Consider the following 8,603-nt stretch of genomic DNA (forward strand, 5'->3'; position numbering starts at 1 on the left):
AATTCAGCTCTTCAGCTGCATTGGCCACCTCTGGAGTGCTCATTAGGCACTGTTGGTATGGTATTGGACAGCACAGAAGTGGGAAGTTTCCATAACTACAAAAAGTTCTGTTGGATTGTGCTACTTTAGGCATTAGTGAGTGACTTGAGTTCATTATGGTACCTTGCTAAAAAGAATTGCCCTGCTAGTATTTAGACCTGATGATGTCTTTGTCAGTCTTTAGATACTTAACTTGTCCGATGTAGTCCCTGTCCCCAGGAGCTTGCAATCTGTCTGACACATTAAGGCAAGCACATGTGCAAGGGGATGTAAAAACATGAAACCAGAATAGCTATCATCCAAAAGATAAAAGATAACAATTGGGGAGTATATGGAGAAAAAAGGACCCTGTGCACTCTTGGTAAATTGGAATAGTCATTATGGAAAATGGTATGAAGGTTCCTCAGAAAATTAAAAGTGTAACTACCATACGATCCATTTTTGGGTATTTATCTGAAGGAAAGAAAATCATTATCTTAAAAAACTCTCTGCACTGCCATGTTCATTGCAGCATTATTTACAATAGCCAGGCATAGAAACAACCAAAGTAGGTTAAAGAAAATGTGGTATAAGTATACAATGGAATGTCACTCAGCCATTAAAAAAGAAAATTCTTCCATTTGTGACAACATGGATGGACCTTGAAGGCATTATACTAATTGAAAAAGTCAGACAGAAAGACAAATGCTGTGTGATCTCACTTGTGGAATCTAAAAAATTTAAACTCAAAGATACGTGAACAATGAACAAAACAGATTAGATTGGTCATTGCTGGAGGTGATGTGGGTAGTTGGGGGAATTGGATGAAGATGGTCAAAAGGTACAGACTTTAGTTATAAGGTAAATAAATTAGTCCTGGTGGTGTGATGTGCAACATGGTGATCATAGTTAACAATGCCATATTAAATATTTGAAAGTTGCTAAGAGAGTAGATCTTACAAGTTCTCATCACAGGAAAGAAATTGTAACGTCCCCCCACCCCTACCCCCTAGTATCCAAATTGAATACGCAGAAGATGAGGGCGTATCTGGAGGTGGAACAAATATAAATATGGTTCTGTGATGATAACACAAATAATTATTAAGTCCCTTAAAGGCAGTGACCATTATTTAATAAAATCAGGGCTGCATATGTTTCAGGCTTTCACTGCTGATGGAAATGCTGCATTAGAATTCCTCAGCACCACCTTCCAGAAAGATCCCTGTAAGCAGAGGGTCTGCTTTTTCAGTATCACTGCAAAACAACTTCACTTCCTTCAGTAAGCCCCATTTAATAACTAAAACTTATTTGTATTAAAGTAAACGGGAGATGTTTTCTATCCTGTCTCCCTTAGATACAGCTAGGGTACAGAATTTATTTTTATATATTCTCTTAGAGTTAAAGTAGATTTGGAAATGGTTCTCTATACTATGCCTCATATTTTAAACAACTTCTTCTCCTATTCTTCCCCCTACCTGCCTTCACCAAATCCTCCCAGTTCACACTATTTCTAAAAGGTGCATATATGGTTTGAGTGTGTCTGTGTTCATGAGTGAGCATGTGAGCATGTGTCTAGAGAGAGACTCTCAACAGGAGTGAAGAAGGCATTGGGGTGGTGTGACTAGGTTAGAGGAGTCCTCTGTTCCAGCACAGACAATCCATGTGGCCAAGGCACCATGTGGATGGAACCTCTGAGAGGAGGGTCTCTTGCTCTATTTGTGCAGTCAGTCCCTGCCCCTCCTCACACATATTCCCAACATCACCTGTCCTATGATCTGACACAACACACTTCCCTCGAACTCTGCTTTGTTTTTCGTTAATCCCAGTGTTTCTGTCTGGTTGGCTACCTCATATATAAATTTTAATTTTCTCCAAATCTGCTCAACTTGTATCAATCTTTCCCCTACATTGCAAGGCATCCCCCCCCCTTTTTTTTTAATTACATACTTCTGGAATACTTTGATCATCCTGTTTCCCACCAGAAGTTTTTCTTGTTACATTTACCTTTTTTATATTTTCTGTCAGATGGTGAGACCTGGACTGAGGATCCATTAATTATAAAGCAGAAAATTCTTGCAGTAGGGATACAACTACATGAAGGAGGTGAATGTGAACAAAGCAAACATGAGGGAACCTTTGAATATGGACAAAACTTTGGAAATATTGGAAACTTTATCCAACAGTCACAAATTCTTACTGAAGAGAAATCTCTGTAATATATGTGGAAAATTTTTCAGGCAGAACTCATACCTTATTCAGCATGAAAAAATCCACATGCAAGAGAAATCTTATGAGTGTCACGAATGTGGAAAAGCCTCTGGCCATAGTTCAAACCTTCTGCAGCATCACAATACATACTGAAGAGAAAACTTAAGAATGTAGTGAGTGTGGGAAAACTTGGTGCAGCTCACACCTTATCCAGCATCAGGTAACTCACATAGGAGAGGTGCCTTACATGGGTAATGCATGTGGGAAAGCTCTTGGTTGGAATTCAAGTCTTATTCAACATCAGAGAATCCAAACTAGGGAGAAACCCTATGAATGTACTGTATGTGGGAAGGCCTTTAGTCAGAGCTCCAATCTAATAGAACATCAGCAAGTTCACATTGAAGAGAGATCACATGAATGCAATAACTGGGAAAACTTAAGAGTCGTAATTTGCACCTTATTGAATATCAGAGTGTCCAGACAGCGGAGGCTCCTTATGATTGTAATGAGTGTGGGAAATCTTTTAGTAGGAGTTCAGTCCTTATGAAGCATCACAGAATTTACACTGGAAAGAGACTGTGTGAATGTAGTGAATGTGGGGAGACTATAGTCAGAACTCCCACCTTGTTCAGCACCAGAAAACTCACAGTGGAGTCAGACTCTGAATCTAAAGAATGTGGGAAAACCTTCAAGTGTAATTCATACCTTATTGATCATCTGGGAATTCATGCAAGGGAGAAACTGGATGAGATGAAGGTGGTATTACCTTTGGTTGGAGTTCAGCTCCAGTTGAACCTCAGAGAACTCACACTGGGGCGTAGTGAGTGTGGACGGCCTTTAGATCTACTTCAGCTCTTACTTGTATTAAGACCTAGAAATTCACATAGTAGACTGATCTCACAGGTGTGTTCAGTGTATGAAAACCTTTAGATTGAGTTCCCGCCTTACTCATCTCAGCAGGTTCACTTTGGAGGAATGACGGGTGTGGGAAAAACCCAGCTGTGTGTTGGAGAAGGGCACAGAAGGGGCACAATGCAGCACTACAAAGCTGATGGGTAAAGTGGAACCTTAGTACTAGTTTCCTTTGATACTGAGAATCTGCATCAGGAGGAGATTCTGTGGTTTGCTTTTCAAATCACCATAGCTGTCTTCTGAAAATGGAATGAGTTAGGTCTATTTCAGGAAAGAAAGAATCAAGGAGTTTTGGATTCAGACTCATAGGTCAGGAAAGCAATAGGTAACCTTTGAACCCAATCACTTTTCTTCCAGCTCATCTGCCCTGTTTGTTGTAACTGTAGATAGAAATGGCTCTTGGGTCTTTTGGAGACAGTATTTTACTCCACAGTGTCCTGCATACTGCTGAGTCCCTTTGTTTAATGTGAAATAAATGCACAGATTTTCTAAGCCAAATACTTTCTCAGTGTGACATGTCATGGTTCTTTGGGCAAGAGTATCACTAGTAAACGGACAAGTTCACTAAGAATTTAGTGCTCAGTCAGGGGAACATGAAGGCTACCCACCCATTCCAGTTTGCCAGAACTTTCTCAGTCTTAGAGCTCAAAGTCCCACCTCCTGAAAATGCTCAGTCCTGCACAAACCAGGACATTTGGTCACAAGAATGCACAGTGATACCATCTCCTGCCCCTCAGGGCTCTGAGCTACAACAAGAAAAGACATAACAGAGCAGTAGTTGTCAACTTAGGTTGCATACTGGAATCTCTTGGTCCCAATCGCAGAGATTCTATGTATTTACTGTGGAGTATACCCTGGATTTTGGGATTTCGTAAGTTCCCAGGTAATTTTAATGTGCAACCAAGGTGGAGGATCTGTACAGTAGAGGATATCAGTGCTTCACAGGTGCCGAGAGGAGGATACAGAGACTGCATAGGGTCTAGTGGCTTAGTCACCAAGGGCTTCAAGAGGGCTGGGACAGGAGTATAGAGAGCACCAAGGGCCTGTATGAAAGGAGAGAGGGTGTTCTAGGCTAGAAGGAAGGAGCAGTGGGAGGGGCACATTGTGTTGGGGGTGAAGACAGCTATTGGGTGGTTTCCCTCACAGGGGCAGGGGCCTGCTCATTTCCCACTAAAACTCCAGTTTGGGCAACTCCGGGCTGCAAAACCAATGGCAGATTTGGAGCTCTGGACTAGGAAAGCACTGAGCCTCGAGGAAGTCAGAACCCTAGAGACTCCGGCCCCAACTCATGGGTACTCCACCCACTTTTCCAGCAGGCAATTCCTTCTTCCCTTGCCTGGGAAAATATAAAAATGCTTCCAGAGGAGTCTATAACCTAAACTTATACACACATTCTAGTCCCAGGAGGTGTTGGCCTGGCAGTCCCTAGCCATACCTTGCATCCACGTGGGTGAGAGGTATCTCTTTGGCTAAAGAGGTGTAGGAGTATTTGGGCAAAGGGGAATTAGACGAGAAATGAATTTTAGCACTAGCACCCAAATGTGATTGCCCAAATCCCATCAAAGGCTCTCATGGTCCTCAGGATGAAATCCTATAAGACCTTTCACATCCTAGTTCTGTCCACTGACTTCTTCAGCCCTTTTGTGGCCACTCCTCCCAGTCATTTTGAAATTCCTTGGGTCCTTGAACACAGTATTTTTCAACTGTAGGTCAAAAGCCGATAGTGGGTTATAAAGTTAATTTATTGTAATGAGTTGCAACCAGCACTAAGGATAAAAGGAAAAAGAAGGAGAGCTAGAATGGAATAAAAAACACCCACGTGCATTGCATGTAACAGAGGTAAGTGAGACTTTTGTCCTCTCTGTGAGTGCACAAGCTTGTAATGCACAGTTTTTGCAGTAGAGGAGGTGAAAGCCCCTGCACAATGCAGGCCCTTCTGGGAATAAGAGTTTATCTAAATCTCACCTTCTTGGCAGTCCTTAGACTGAATTTTTGTTGTTTTGCAATTCCTGTAGCATGCTATCTTTCCTTTATGTACTGATCACACTTAAAAAAAATGATTTATTCATTTGCTGTCTTCTGTGCTTAGATTGCAGGCTCCGTAAGGGCAGGGACTGTATGCACCTAACACTATCTGTTATTAGAGAAAGCACTCATGTCAAGCTGCTGAATGATAAACCTGAGTTTAGGTTCTAGCTGTGTGTGTGTGTGTTCTCAGATAAGTTCTTTTTATTTTTTCCAAAGTTTTATCTGAAAGATTTCAATATACAGAAAAGTTGAAAGAGTAGTATAGTGAACACCCTATATATTCTCCACTTAGATGAACAACGATTAATTCTTCCATATTTGCTTTTTATCTATATACTTGTTTTTCTTAATCTTTAGAAAGTAAGCCTGGATATAACTTTCACCTCTAGATACTGTGTCATAATTCTCCTAAGATTATGGTTATTCTCTTACATATCATGATACTATCAGCATACCTAAGAAAATGATTGTAATTCCGTGATACCATCTAAAGTGTAGTCCATCTTCAGATTTTTCCCAGCAGCCCCGAGAATGTGTTTTATACCTCTTTCATTTCAAATCAAAATAAAATCAAAGGTTAAATACTGCATTTGGTTTTGTCTCTTTAGTTCCTTTTAATCTAGAACAGATCCTCCACCCACCCCCCCCTTTTAAATGACAATGACTTTTGGAGGAGTCAAGAACAGTTATCCTTTAGAACTTTTCAGAAAACTGACTTCTGTTTTCCTCTGGTGTTTAACTCCCTCCTCAACCCCCTATAGCTCCTCTAAACTGGAGCAAGGTTTAGAGCAGGGGTGTCAACTCATTTTTACCGGGAGCCACATCAGCCTCGTGGTTGCCTTCAAAGGGCTGAATGTAATTTCAAATCCTTAACAGTTAAGGAGTAGTTACATTTATACAATTCTAAAATTATTTCAGCCCTTTCAAGGCAACCATGAGACTAATGTGGCCCCCGTGAAAATGAGTTTGACACCCCTGGTTTAGAGGATTGATTAAAGATTTTTGGCAAAAATATGTCTTCATTCTCTATCTCATCTGGAGGCACGTGATGTCAGATTATTCCACCCTAAGTAGTGCTGTTTGTTCACTTGTTAAAGATCTATCCTATGTAAAGATATGCTTCTTTTTGCCATTGGTAGGTAATTTGCGAAGATGATAAACTCCAGGACAGTGCAAAAATCTATTCCTCTGCAGCCTAATGTTTTTAGCAATCATCCATGACCTTTTAGTGACCTCCATGCTGATTTGGGCAAGATCTTAACCTGAGCCTCAGTTTCTTGATCTGTGGTATGGAAATAATAATGCCTGTCATTTTTTCCCTCTCCCTTTTCCTCACTGATAACCTTCCATGTGAACTCTATTTCTGTGATTCTGTTCCTGTTGTAGTTGTTTGCTTAGTTTGTTTGTTTTTTTTAGATTTGGTTGTTAACAACTGTGAGTTTGTTGTCATTTTAGTTCATATTTTTTATCTTCTTTTTCTTAGATAAGTCCCTTTAACATTTCATATAATAAGAGCTGGGTGATGATGAACTTCTTTAACCTTATCTGGGAAGCACTTTATCTGTCCTTCCATTCTAAATGATAGCTTTGCTGGATAGAATAATCTTGGATTTAGGTCCTGCCTTTCATGACTTGGAATACTTCTTTCCAGCCCCTCTTGCCCTCAAAGTTTCTTTTGAGAAATCAGCTGCTAGTCTTGTGGGAACTCCTTTGAAGGTAACTGCCTCCTTTTCTCTTGCTGCTTTTAAGATTCTCTCCTTATCTTTAATCTTAGGTAATGTAATTATGACGTGCCTTGGTGTGTTTCTCCCTGGGTCCAGTTTCTTTGGGACTCTCTGAGCTTCCTGGACTTCCTGAAAGTCTATTTCCTTTGCTGTATTGGGAAAGTTCTCCATTATTTTTTCAAGTAATTTTTCAATTTCTTGCTCTTTCTATTCTCCTTCTGGTACCCCTTTGATATGGATGTTTAAGGTTGTTTTGAAGGTTCCTAAGCCTCACCTCATTTTTTTGAATTCTCATTTCTTTATTCTGTTCTCAATGAATGTTTCTTCCTGCTGTTCCAAATTTTTGATTTTAGTCCCAGTTTCCTCCCTGTAACTGTTGGTTCCTTGTACATTTTCTTTTATTTTACTTTTTATAGGCTTCATTTTTCCCCCTAATTTGCGACCATATTCAACCAATTCTGTGAGCATCCTGATAACCAGTGTTTTCAACTGTGCATCTGATAGGTTGGCTATCTCTTTGTTGCTTAGTTGTATTTTTTTTCTGGAGCTTTGAGCTTTTTATTTGCGCCACTTTTTTTTTTTTTTGTCTCAGCATGCCTCTTATGCAGTAAGGGGCAGAGCCTTAGGTATTCACCAGAGCAACCCAGGTCACTGCGTTGTGACACTATATGTGGGGGAGAGTTCCGAGAGGGAACACTGCTGCTTGCTCCACTCTCTGCCAGTTTTCAGTTACTTCCTCCCCTATACACAAGCAAATTGGCCCTTTCTGGTGCTGATTCCCTGGTGGATGGGCTTGTGCACATTCTAGGACCCTGTGGGTCTCTCCAATGAACTATCCTGTGAGGCTGGGAGTTTCTCCCACAGCTGCCTCAACCCCCACAAGTGTTTTCAGTCAGAGGTTTGAGGCTTTATTTTCTGTGCTGGAACCCTGGGTTGTGCAGCCTGTCTTACTCCCCAGTTATTCCTCCAGGTTTATCTGCACGTGGATGCGGATCCACCCAATCTGTAAGCCACTGCCTTGCCTGCCCTGGTCCTCCAGTCAGCTGCCTTGCCTTGAGTCCTCTTGCCCCAACTGCCCATCTCTGCCCCTCCACCCCTCCTACCAGTCTGGATGAATGTTTTTTTCTTTAACTCTTTGGTTGTCAGACTTCCATACAGTTTGATTTTTTGTCAATTCTGGTTGTTTTTTGTTTTTCAATTTATCGTTGTCCTTCTTTTGGTTGTGTGAGGAGGCACAGTGTGTCTTCCTGTGCCTCCATCTTGGCTGGAAGTCTAGTGCCTGTCATTTTTGTATTTGATGGGTAATAGCATTGAAAAGTAATGTATAAAAGTGCATATGAAAATGCTGTCATGGTCTGCCACCATTTCTCCCTTTTTTTTGAGAACACTATCCTCTTTTCTTTAAGAAAGTTCTCTCTAGGCTGTTCCAAGTATGTGGTCCAAATTGCTGGCTTCCTAGATGACCCTATTGCCTGGCTAATGTGGGGCACAGCTGACTCATCTTCTTATGCCAGAGCTGAATGCTTCCCTAGGAAATTATGAATCAAGGAGGGGTAGGAATAGGATGAGGATAACATTCTTTTTCCCTAGGGTGGCTAAATATGAGGGTGTGGGTCTGGAAGTTGACTGTTTTCCCTTGTACCTGGAGAAACCCTATCGGATGGAGGAGATCAAAGCTACCTTTCAGAGATCAGGGCTGAGAGTTGTCTGGGG

The sequence above is a fragment of the Artibeus jamaicensis genome, unplaced genomic scaffold, assembly GCF_021234435.1.
Source record: "Artibeus jamaicensis isolate MK-2021 breed Jamaican fruit bat unplaced genomic scaffold, CSHL_Jam_final contig_402, whole genome shotgun sequence".
In the NCBI taxonomy this organism is placed as follows: Eukaryota; Metazoa; Chordata; class Mammalia; order Chiroptera; family Phyllostomidae; genus Artibeus; species Artibeus jamaicensis.